The following is an 11,344-nucleotide window of genomic DNA, read 5'->3' as shown; positions in this document are numbered from 1 at the left end:
GTATGTTTTCTGGAATGCGTGTTTTAGGTTTCGGTTTGCAGCTGTCCTCTCCGGCCATAAGGACCAGAGGACTGTGATCAGCAGACTTGCTAGGAGGATCACAGGCTGCCACCCTAGGGCAGACTCTTGTTGTGGATAACAAGGTTTCTCAGAAACTGGGTGGTTATTTCCAAATACATGCTGGTGGGTGTTTTGTGTTTTTTAGACTTCTAATTTCCAATGGTTATGGGAAAGCTAGGCTGTATTTTATTTTTTTATCCTTTCATTCCTTACTTCTTCTCTGGTCAATAGTTCTAATCTTAGAACTAGGAAAATTAAGAGGCAGCCTCCTCTTGGCTCAGGAGACTGCTGTACTGCTGTCTAAGTCCCATGATCTGGGCCACACTCACTCTCTAACAAAAGCAATAATCCTATTAATTATACAAGGTCCTATAGTAAGCAAAAGGAACAGGATTATTAAGGGTCCCATCAAAGCAGAGAGTAGGATGGTTATCCAAGGGCACTTATTGAACCATCCCCCAAACCATCCTTGGTTAATTTCTCTTTCCTGTTCTCTTCTTTTTAGTCCTTCTCTAATTTTGGCCATATTGTCCTTTACTTTTCCTGAATGGTCATGATAAAAGCATTCCTCTCAGAGAGCAGCACAGAGGCCTCCCTGCTGTAAAAATAATAAATCTAATCCTCTATGGTTCTGAAGGGCAACTTCCACCAGGGAGCTTGGTGAGTCCTGTAGATGGGAAATGGAAGCCTCTACCCACTTTAAATCTGAGTCTAGACTTGCTCGCAGGCTAGAATAGGCCTGTTGTTGTTGTATGAGTGCTGTGGTTCCCGTACCTACCCCTGCGACAATTCCTGCTCCTAGGAGGAGACCAAGTGTCAGTGTAGTCAATGGTTCTCTCTCCTGTCGATGGAATAAAGGGACAAGAACTCATCCTCAGAGTGATAAGTTAGGCGGGGTAGGAGTCTGACTAGGACACAGAAATCTCTGGACGCATTAAGGACCTGCTGGTGGACACATGCAGTTAGACCCGTAGAGCATGCCCACCAAGTATCATTATGGGGAACAAGATAAGAGGTTCCAGTAATAGGATTGATGTGGTTACACAGATGCTGGTAGTTCAAGGGTACTGAATCCACACACGTCCCCTTACCTGTGACTGATTGGAGCATCAAGGAGACTTTAGACTGCCACCTACAGACTGCAGATCCCTTGGAACTTGACTAAAACCCTGGGATGGCAATTCCCTCATAATAAGGTGGTGCTACTGTATAACATAACCAGCAGGATCCGGTGGCATTAGGGTTGGTTGCATTTAGGAATAAATGTGACTGCTGAAGCAGTTGTAAGAGGCTGTCTCTGAGTCCTCTAGCCTTGGGTGGTGTGAGGGTAGGTCCAGGGGGAGGAGAGGGCATATTTGGGACAGCTGCAAAGTGGGCCAGGGAGGAGGGGGTGGTTGCACCAGGGAGGGAGCAGGTGGTCTCGCAGGGACTAGAGGCCCTCGGTCTGTTAATACATTGTTGGAGCCTATAAGGCTGGGATTCAGGGACTCTATCTTCAGCCTAATGGTAAAGAATAGACCTTTGCCCCACCCTGTCATATAGAATCGAAGACCCCAGGTTTTTCCTTTTGTCCAATCTCGTGACTCCGGTCCCTTAGGAGTAAATGTGATGTTAAGTGGATCAGCTCCCTTTCCTATCAGGCTTCTTTGTACAGTGATAAGGTCCCAACTCAAGGACGAATGCCAGTAAGCCTCCCTGATGGTCTCACATCCCCAGTGTTTGCAATAATAGTGCTCAACACCCCCACAGCTTCACTTAGATCCCCAGGGGTAAACATAAAAGGCAGTTAATCTCAACCTTTGCTGAGCCGCCCAGGGGCTGCGTCTGGAGTCATCAGCCTTGTGAATACCTAGGGGCGTGTCCCCTTGCACTAATGACCGCTTGATCATAGACTCAATATGGGCTATCCCTAAGGGGATCTCAGAAGGGGTAAGATCAGGGATGTCCCAGATCAGAATCTGGCCATTAGGGTACAAACATCAGGGGTTAGGGATGGCCACCATGTCCAAGAGGGGACTTCCTTAGACACTCCATATTACATCCCCAGTGTGGGAAAACACTTGCCAGGTTAATTTTTGAGGAATGTGGGGATGGATAGAGTCACTTAGGTATAGAAGCAGGGTCCATGCAACAAAACTTAAGCTTAAAGAGATTCTCAGTCTTTTCAGCTCTCCATCCAAGATCAGGAGGTGGCGCTGCTTTGATGTGGAATGCATGGATCCAGGAGGGAATTCCCTCAACCTTTAGAGCCATTGGTGTGGTCAGGAGCACAATATATGGGCCTTTCTCTAGGTTTCCTGTGCTGTGGTGTCTAACATAGACTGAGTCTCCCACTTGGAAGCGATGTGGGACTTGCAAGTCTCCTCCTGAGTAGACCTTCTGGAGCTGCTTCCACGTTCACTGACTCACCCACTCGAACACCTTGAGCCTGGCCAACAAAGCCTGGAAGAGCAATGCATCAGCACTATGTACAGAAGCTATTTCCATCAGTGGAGGAGCCCCCCCCCCAGAGCAATTCATAGGGGGTCAGCCCAAACTGTCCAGGGGTGTTTCTAACCCTGAAAAGCACAAAGGGTAGGAGAGCTATCCAATCATTAGTGCCAGTCTCTGCGGTCAATTTAGTGAGGGTCTCTTTAGTGGTTCTATTCATCTTCTCTACCTGCCCTGAACTTTGGGGTCTGTATGTACAATGTAATTTCCAGTCAATCCCCAATGTCTTGGCCAGTCCCTGACTTACCTGAGCAACAAAAGCTGGACCATTGTCTGACCCTACTACCTTAGGTATTCCAAATCTTGAGAAGATTTCTTCCAGTATCTTCTTAGCCACCACGGTTGAAGTTTCCTTCTTGGTGGGGTAGGCCTCTACTCATCCTGAAAAGTTGTCTATAAAAATACTTGTTACCATATTTGGCTGGCTTTACCTCCATGAAATTCACTTCCCAAGGAGTGCCTGGGTAGCTTCCCCTCAATCTCTTTCCAGGAGGCAATCTGGAAGGATTAACATTTACCAGCTGGCAGGGACACACAGTTCTTAACTACTGAATGGGCTACCCCCAGTAATTTCAGAACATAGTAGGGGGATGCTCTAACCAGTTTCTGTAAATGTTTAGCCCCTAGATGGGTTAGTTGATGTATCTGCCAGACGTATTCCAATCCTTCTGTGTAGGGTAAAATTTCCTTTCCATCTGAGGTATAACAAACCCCCTCTGGGGTCTCAGAGAATCTGCCCAATTTCGTTACCTCCTTCCAGTCTTCTAGATTATACTGTTGTCTGAATCCTGAGGTTTTAGACTTCTCTATTACAGGCAGCAGGTTGACACCCTGGGCTGCCCCCTTGGCTACCTGGTCAGCCATCTGATTCTCCTTAGAGATGAAGTCTTTTGCCCTCTGGTGCCCAAGGCAGTGTATAATGGCCAGTCTTTTTGGCAAATGTAAGGCTTCTAGCAAGCTTAGAATTTCTTCTTTGTTTTTTACTTCCTTCCCTGCTGAAGTAAGCAGCTCCCTTTGTTTATAGATTTCCCCGTGCACATGTGCAGTCGCAAAAGCATACCTGCTGTCTGTGTAGATGTTTATAGATTTCCCTTTGGCTAACCTCAAGGCTTGTGTGAGAGCCATGTGGTCAGCTTTTTGTGCTGAGGTTCCTTCTGGCAGGCTTCTGGCCCAGATAATGTGGGTTCCGTCCACCACCACTGCTCCAGCCATCCTCTTACCTTGTACCATGTAACTGCTCCCATCAGTGAACCAGGTCAGCACCTCGCTGGCCGGCGGAATTTCCATAAGACCTTTGCAGATCCCAGTCTCTTCAAATAACAGTTGATGGCAATCATGAGCCATTGGTTCATCTGTCTCCTAAGGCAGTAGAGTGGCGGGGTTGAGGGTGGCTGGTGGAGCAAACACGATTATCTCGGTGAGAAGCAGTCTTTGATAGTGAGTCATGCCAGCGTTGGTCATCCATCGGTCTGGGGGCTGCCGGACAATACTCTCTAATGCATTAGGGGCTATTACAGTTATTTTCTGCCCCAAAGTTAACTTGTCTTTAGCCAGTACAGCCGTGGCTGCAATAGCTTTTAAACAGCCAGGCCACCCACTGGTTACAGGATCAAGTTTCTTTGACAGATAGACAATGGGTCTTTTCCATGGACCTAGGGATTGGGTCAAAACTCCCTGGGCTACACCCTTACACTTGTCCACACACAGGGTAAAAGGTTTAGTTAACTCAGGAAGGACTAGAGCAGGTGCACCCAGCATGGCCTTTTTTTTTTTTTTTTTTTTTTTTAATTTTATATAACCAAGTCCATTTAAATGAAAACAAACATTTATAGACAATATTTGGGAATTTGGGCGTTGTTCTTTCCAAACTACTTCCCCAGCAGGGCCTTTTTAATGGCATCAAATGCCTCCTGCCTGATGCTCCAGGACCCAGGAGAATTTTTCTTTTTCTCTAGTTAAAGGGTAAAGTGGAGCTGCTACGGTCCTGAACCCAGGGATCCATAGCCAGCAACATCCAGCTGTCCCCAGAAATTCTCTCACTTGCCTGGCTATTGTTGGGGCCAGTATCTGGACTGCAGTTTTCTTCCAGGCCTCTGTCAGCCTTGGTTGCCTGTCCCATAGACTGTACCCCAGGTACGTTAGTTACCTCTTTTCTGCAAATCTGGGCCTTTTTTGGCTGAGCCTCGATATCTTAGGTCAGACAATTCCAACAAAAGTGTTTTGTACCTTCTAGGCAGTCCTGTTGGGTGGCTCCTGCTAAAAGCAGGTCATCCACGTACTGGAGGAGTGTTACCTGGGGGAGTTGGATCCTGAAATTGGCCAGATCTTTATGGAGGGCCTCATCAAAGATGGTCGGGAAGTTTTTGAGCTCTTGGGGCAGTCGGGTCCAGGTGAGCTGCCCGGTTCTGCCCATGTCAGGGTCCCTCCATTCAAAAGCAAAAAGTGGTTGGCTGGTAGGATGTGACCTCAGGCAGAAGAAGGCGCCTTTTAGGTCTAATACGGTGTACCAGCTCTGCTCAGGTGGGAGGGCACTCAGGAGGTAATAAGGGTTTGGGACAGTTGGATGTATGTCCCTTTTGTTAACCTCTCTCAAGTCCTGCACTGGCTAAAAATCATTGGTCCCAGGCTTCCTAACTGGTAACAGGGGAGTGTTCCAGGGAGATTGAACAGGAACCAGGATGCCATTCTGAATTAACCTCTGAATATGAGGTCGAGTTCCTTCCCGGGCCTCTCTACTCATGGGGTGCTGTTGGACTGCTACTGGTGTAGCACTAGCTTTCAGCTGAATAATCTGTGACGGCACTTGTTTGGCTAGGTCCATCCCAGATATTTCAGCCCAAGCTGAGGGAGTTTGAGCCAGTCTCGTCTGAACAGTCTAGGTCAAGCCAGGGATCCTCGTGGAGTCTGTACTCATCTTCTAGTCTAACAGTGAGGACTTGCAATTGATTTCCCTGTTTATCGGTTACTGATGGCTGTTCAGAGTCAAAATGAATCTGGACTCCCACTTTTGACAGAATATCTCTTCCTAACAGAGGGTAAGGGCATTCTGGGATAACCAGGATCGAGTGGATACCCGGCCCACGCCAAGGTCCACTGTCCTTCAGGTAGTCCATGAATATTGCCATTGCCCTGTGGCACCCATTACCCGAGATTTTTTTGTCTTTTAATTTCCCTAATGGCTGTATCAGCACAGAATGTTCCACTCCAGTATCCATCAAAAATTCGACTGGTCGCCCCTCCACATTTAAAGTGACCCTGGGCTCAGGGAGGAGGTCCAAACCCCGCCTCCCCTAAACTTCACCTTCCCCCATGGGTAGGATCTTTGATCCCTTGTTTTTCATTCTGGGGCAGTCCTTTGCACAGTGTCTTTGTTGGTCTTTGTTTGTTTGGTCTTTGTTGGGGGGCATGTCCTGTCACCAAGTTTCCCTGTTCTAAATTTCCTAACCTCTCTCTCTCTCTCCTGTCTTCCCTTCAACCACTGCGGCCAGGATGTTAGTCAAATTCTTTCCCTGTCTTCTGTCATGCTTTTCCTCTCTCTCTCTTCTCTTTCCTTCTCTTTCCTCTGCTCCTTCTCTTCCTCAGTCTCCCTTGTGTAATATACTTTCTCTGCCTCTTTCACTAAATCGTGCAACTCAGCTTCCTATAGCCCTTCCAGTCTCTGCAGTTTCTTCCTAACATCTGGGGCTGTTTGCCCTATAAAGGCCAGAGCCACCAGAGCCTTCTGGGCCTCTGAGGTAGGGTCAAAAGGAGTGAACTGTCTGAAGGCCTCCATGAGCCTTTCAAGAAACACCGAGGGAGGTTTGATCAGTCCCTGTATCATCTCTCTTACCTTAGCCAAATTGGTGGGCCATCTCTCGGCACCTCAGAGACCTGCCACCAGAGCCTGGCGATAGACATTCAAGCTCTCCTTACCTTCAGCTGTGTTGAAGTCCCAATTAGGGCAAGCCAAGGGGAACCCCTCGTGAATCTCATCCTGCAGTTGGGTAGGTCGCCCATTGGCTCCCGGGACATTCTTTCTAACCTCTAATAGTATTCTCTCCTGCTCCTCGGTCGTGAAGAGTGTCTGTAGCAGCTGCTGACAGTCAACCTAAGTAGGCTGATGAGAAAACATAAGGAACTCCACCAACCCTGTGAGGCATCGGGGATCCTCTGAGAAAGGGAGGTGGTTACTTTTCCAATTATAAAGATCTGAGGAGGAGAAGGGCCAGTACTGAAGAGGCTGCAACTGGCCACCCAGCACCGGGGGGCCAAATGTGTGCAGCGGCAGGGTCATAACTCTGGCTGGCTTCCAGGTCCTCCTGCTGCTGGAGCCTGAGCTTCAGGGGAGGGGGGCACAGAAGTTCCCCCTGTGGCACCCTGGTCTCTAGCTCACCCATCCAGATGGAGGGTCAGAACTGTATCAAGAATGACTTTGAGAGACACTGAGGAAGGATAGTGGTAGCCTCTGGCCAGTCACCTCATGGTGGCCAGAGTAGGGAGGGAACCTGGAGTTTGCCTGCCACCCTGGCCCATGGTTGCTCAGCTGCAGCTCAGCCCTGGAGGCAGTGGTGGCTGTGGTGCACTCCTGGGGGGCGGGCTCTTGATCGGCATGAGAGCCAGGTCCAATCTGAAAAACAGCTTGAATAATCTCAGAGTTGTTAGGCTTCCCTCTGGTGGCCATCCAACACTGAATGTCGGCCACTCAGAGGTGCAAAAAGTCTTCCAGGATCTCTCTAACCTCAACTGACAAATTATGGGCCCGAAACAAATTCAGTCTAGTGGTCAAGAGTCAAACTAAGGGGAGTCGTCAGTAGTCACCATCTGTCCTATGATAAAACTACAGACAAAGACACCAAAGACACACAGAACAAAAACACAGAAAACAGAAACTAACAGATCCTGAAAGACAAAAAGTAAAGTTAAGAACCCCCCCCCAACTTGAAATGAAAGACAGACTGACCAATATCAGTTCCTTGGAATTTGCTAACTTCCCCTCTCAAGGCCCTGAGATAACAAGACACCAAGAATTCACACTGCCCCTCCTTTCCATGAGTCAGCAGGTGGTGAATAGGGTCCTTAAGAAACAAAGAGATAACTATACCTCCAGTTTGCCCAGACAAGATTAATTAGCACACCCTGAGGCCCTAAGGTCTGTTGACCTTAATAGCAGACCATCCGGTCTCAAAGGGTCATGTACTCAATGGACAGAGGGCCCTACCCCCTCCCTAAGCTTGTGGGTTTGCCTTTAAAAACACCTGTGCCCAGGGGATGGGGCTTCTCTCTAGCCTGCGTACTAAGGGAGCCTGTTGCGCAAACGTTTCCGGTTCATTAAAGCCTCTTGCATGTTGCAGCAACTGGACTGGACATTGAGTTCTTGGGGGTACCAACCAAAACTTGGAGACTCCTCATTCTGAGGGTCTTACAATGCAGACACACGCAACCAGTCCACGTCTTCCACAAGCAGGCAAAAGAACCGGATGGCTGCAGAGGAAGCTTCTGCTTCAACAGCAGTGTTCAGTACTCTGACCAACTAAAGGAGGCCACCAGGCGTCCCTGGGCCTCCAAACCTCTCAGGGTGTCCCCCAGGGCAGCAGCCTGTGATCCTCCTAGCAAGTCTGCTGATCACAGTCCTCTGGTCCTTATGGCCGGAGAGGACAACTGCAAACCGAAACCTAAAACATGCATTCCAGAAAACATACTCAGAACAGAGACAACGGCCAACACACACACACACACACACACACACACACACACACACACACACATACACACACACCAGGGGATCCCCTTACTTTCAAGTCGGTTCTCGGTTGTGAGGGGTGATTGCGGATTCCCGGCCAACTCACCAAATGAAAGACCCACAGAGCGTGGACCTTCACGCTCTGACTGAGAAAAGGCAACACCCCAAATCACTCACGAGAAACTGCATGAGGAATTTTTATTCCAAGTGCACTGGGGTCCACAGTCATACACCACTCAGGGGTAGAGGACTGAGGACCTCGAGGGCAGAATTGAGACAGTTTTTATAGGGTTTACAACAAAGCCCACACACCAAACCAATCATCCAAAAGTGTCAAGATCCCACATGGTGTGGGCCAATCAATTTAAACCAATTTTTGTTTTTCTATAGCTGGAGTGATAATTGGCAGTTAGGATTTGTGGATCCGCAAATTTAGGATCCGCAAGCAGTTTACTAAAGTTAGATATGCAGCTGGTCAACTCATCTGTTATCCTTATTCAGCCAGAAAGCAAGGCCTTGGGACAGTTCAAAATTTGGGTGGTTATGACTTTTTATGAATAATAATAATTTCCAGAAACTGGTCATCATGACCAAGCTATTCCATGTTTTCCATTTTTCCTGTGCTTTGCATGTAGCTAGGGTGATTTTTAAATACATGCTGGTGGATAATTTTAAACTTCTAACTTCCAGTGGTCATTGGAGTGTTAGGCTATATTTTCATCCTTTCATTCCCCACTTCTTCTCTGGCTAATAGTTCTAATCTATTAAGATTAGAAATTAAGAAGCAGCTTCCTCTTGTCTCAGGAGGCTTCTGTACTATTGTCTGTACCATAAACTGGACTGCACTCACCCATTCCCTAACAAAAATAACAATCTTATTAATTATACAAGGTTCAACAGTGAGCAACAAGAGAGGAATAAAAATGATTGCTGGAGCAGTTGTAAGAGGCTGTCCCTGGGTCCTATAACCTCAAGTGGCATGGGGGTGGGTCCAGGGGAGGAGGAGGACATATTCTGGACCGGGCTGCAAAGTGGGTCTTTTTACCGAGTCTCAAGGTTTCCTGTGTGGTGACATCTAACGTAGACCAAATCTCCAACTTGGAAGTGATGTGGAACTTTCAAGTCTCCTTCCACCGAGTAGGCATTCCGGAGATGCTTCCACGCTCACTGTCTTGCCCACTCGAGCACCTTGAGCATAGCAAACAGAGGCTTGGAGAAAAGCACATTAGCACTATGTACAGAAGCAATTTTCATCAGTGGAGGAGCCCCCCCCCCATAAAGCAATTCATAGGGGTCAGCCCAAATGGTCCAGGGGTGTTTCTAACCCTGAAAATCACAAAGGGTAGGAGAGCTATCCAATCTTTAACACCAGTCTCCAGGGTCAATTTAGTGAGGGTCTCTTTAATGGTTTTATTTATCCTTTCTACCTTCCCTGAGCTTTGGAGTCTGTATGCACCATGTAATTTCTAATCAATCCCCAACTTCTTGGCCAGTCTCTGACTTACCTGGACCACTGTCTGATCCTAGTACCTTAGGTATTTCAAATCTTGGGAAAATTGCCTTCAGTATTTTCTTAGCCATGGCTAAGGTCTCTTTCTTAGTAAGGTAAGCCTCTACCCATCCTGAAAAGATGTCTATAAAAACTGGCCATGGTTGGAGCTGGTATCTGGACTACAGTTCTCTTCCTGGCCTCCCATGTCCATCAGACTCGCAGCTGAAGCTGCCAGATCTCCAGAAGGCCTCTTATCGGTCCCATCCCAACTGCCAGAGCTTCTGTTGCAGCTCTTCATGTAAAACAGGCGACTGAGACATATTTTGAAGTAGCCCTTTCGAGAAGGGCCTGTGAGGGGCCAGAGGGGCCCTGGGAGGTGGTGGCGATGGAGGAAGTTGCTGATACTGCTGCTCCCCTCCTCTCAGGCACCTTGGAGGGACCACATCCTGTGGCGGGAAGACCACCAGGGTTAGTTCAGGGCCTGGGGGCTGCAACAGAAGCCAGCCATCCCCTCCTCCCCTGAAAGGTTAAAAAATATACAGCCTAGCTTTCCCATGACCATTGGAAATTAAAAGTCTAAAAAACACCCACCAGCATGTATTTGAAAATAACCACCCAGTTTCTGAGAAATGTTGTTATCCACAACAACAGTCTGGTTTCTGGGAGTTGTTATGGGTCATCCTGTCCACAAAGAAAATTAATAACTAAAAGATACGGGACTCATGGCAAGAAGGGAAAACCAGAAAGAATGAGTGTTTCTACCAATAGATATAGATAGCTCCCTGACTGGAGAGGACATTTTCCCTGCCCCCCCCCCACTGGTCCTAGAGAAAAGAAAACCCCCTAACCTTGCAGATGCGCTAAACAATCCCGCCTTGTAAAACTGTACTCTATGAAATCTCTGTAACCTAGGAAACCTTATTAACCATCCAAGTTTTGAACTGCCCCATGACCTTGCTTTTAGGCCTAGTGAAAAATAACAGGAACCGCTATTCTAGCTTTGAAGAAAAACAAAAAACAAAACCTGGCCTTGTTAGCTTTGAAGAAAATCCTATAAAAGCTGTCTCAATTCTGTACTAGGAGTCCTCAGTCCTCTATCCCTGCGTGGCGTATGGCTGTGGATCCCAGCTTGCTGGATAAAATCCTCCTGCTATTTGCATCAAGAACATTTCTGGTGAGTGATTTGGGGTGTCACGCCTTTCCTGAGTCACTCAGGTCTTTCATTTGGTGCATTGGCCGGGAAACAACAACCACCCCTCACACCCGAGAATCGACTTGGAGGTAAGGGGATCCCCCCTAGTGTGTGTGTGTGTGTGTGTGTGTGTGTGTGTGTGTGTGTTGGCTGGCGTCTCTGTATCTGTTTTCTGGAACGCGTGTTTTCGGTTTTGGTTTGCAGCTGTCCTCTCAGGCTGTAAGGACCAGGGGACTGTGACCAGATGTGCTAGCAGGATCACAGGCTGCTGCCCCTGGGGGACGCCTTGGGAGGTGAGGCCCAGGGGACTGTGACCAGATGTGCTAGCAGGATCACAGGCTGCTGCCCCGGGGGACGCCTGGTGGCCTCCTCCTGTTGGTCAGTAGGACCG

The 11,344-nt window shown here is 48.1% G+C and overlaps 1 pseudogene; it reads right to left on the bottom strand.

Moving 5' to 3' along the window:
- Positions 1 to 5,381: 5,381 nt before the first annotated feature.
- On the bottom strand, positions 5,382 to 6,823 carry LOC127214291 (uncharacterized; annotated as a pseudogene).
- Positions 6,824 to 11,344: the final 4,521 nt, after the last annotated feature.

This window comes from Phodopus roborovskii, unplaced genomic scaffold, assembly GCF_943737965.1.
Source record: "Phodopus roborovskii unplaced genomic scaffold, PHOROB, whole genome shotgun sequence".
NCBI lineage: Eukaryota > Metazoa > Chordata > Mammalia > Rodentia > Cricetidae > Phodopus > Phodopus roborovskii.
The sequence above is the reverse complement of the archived record's forward strand: the minus strand, read 5'-3'. Positions and strand labels throughout refer to the sequence as shown.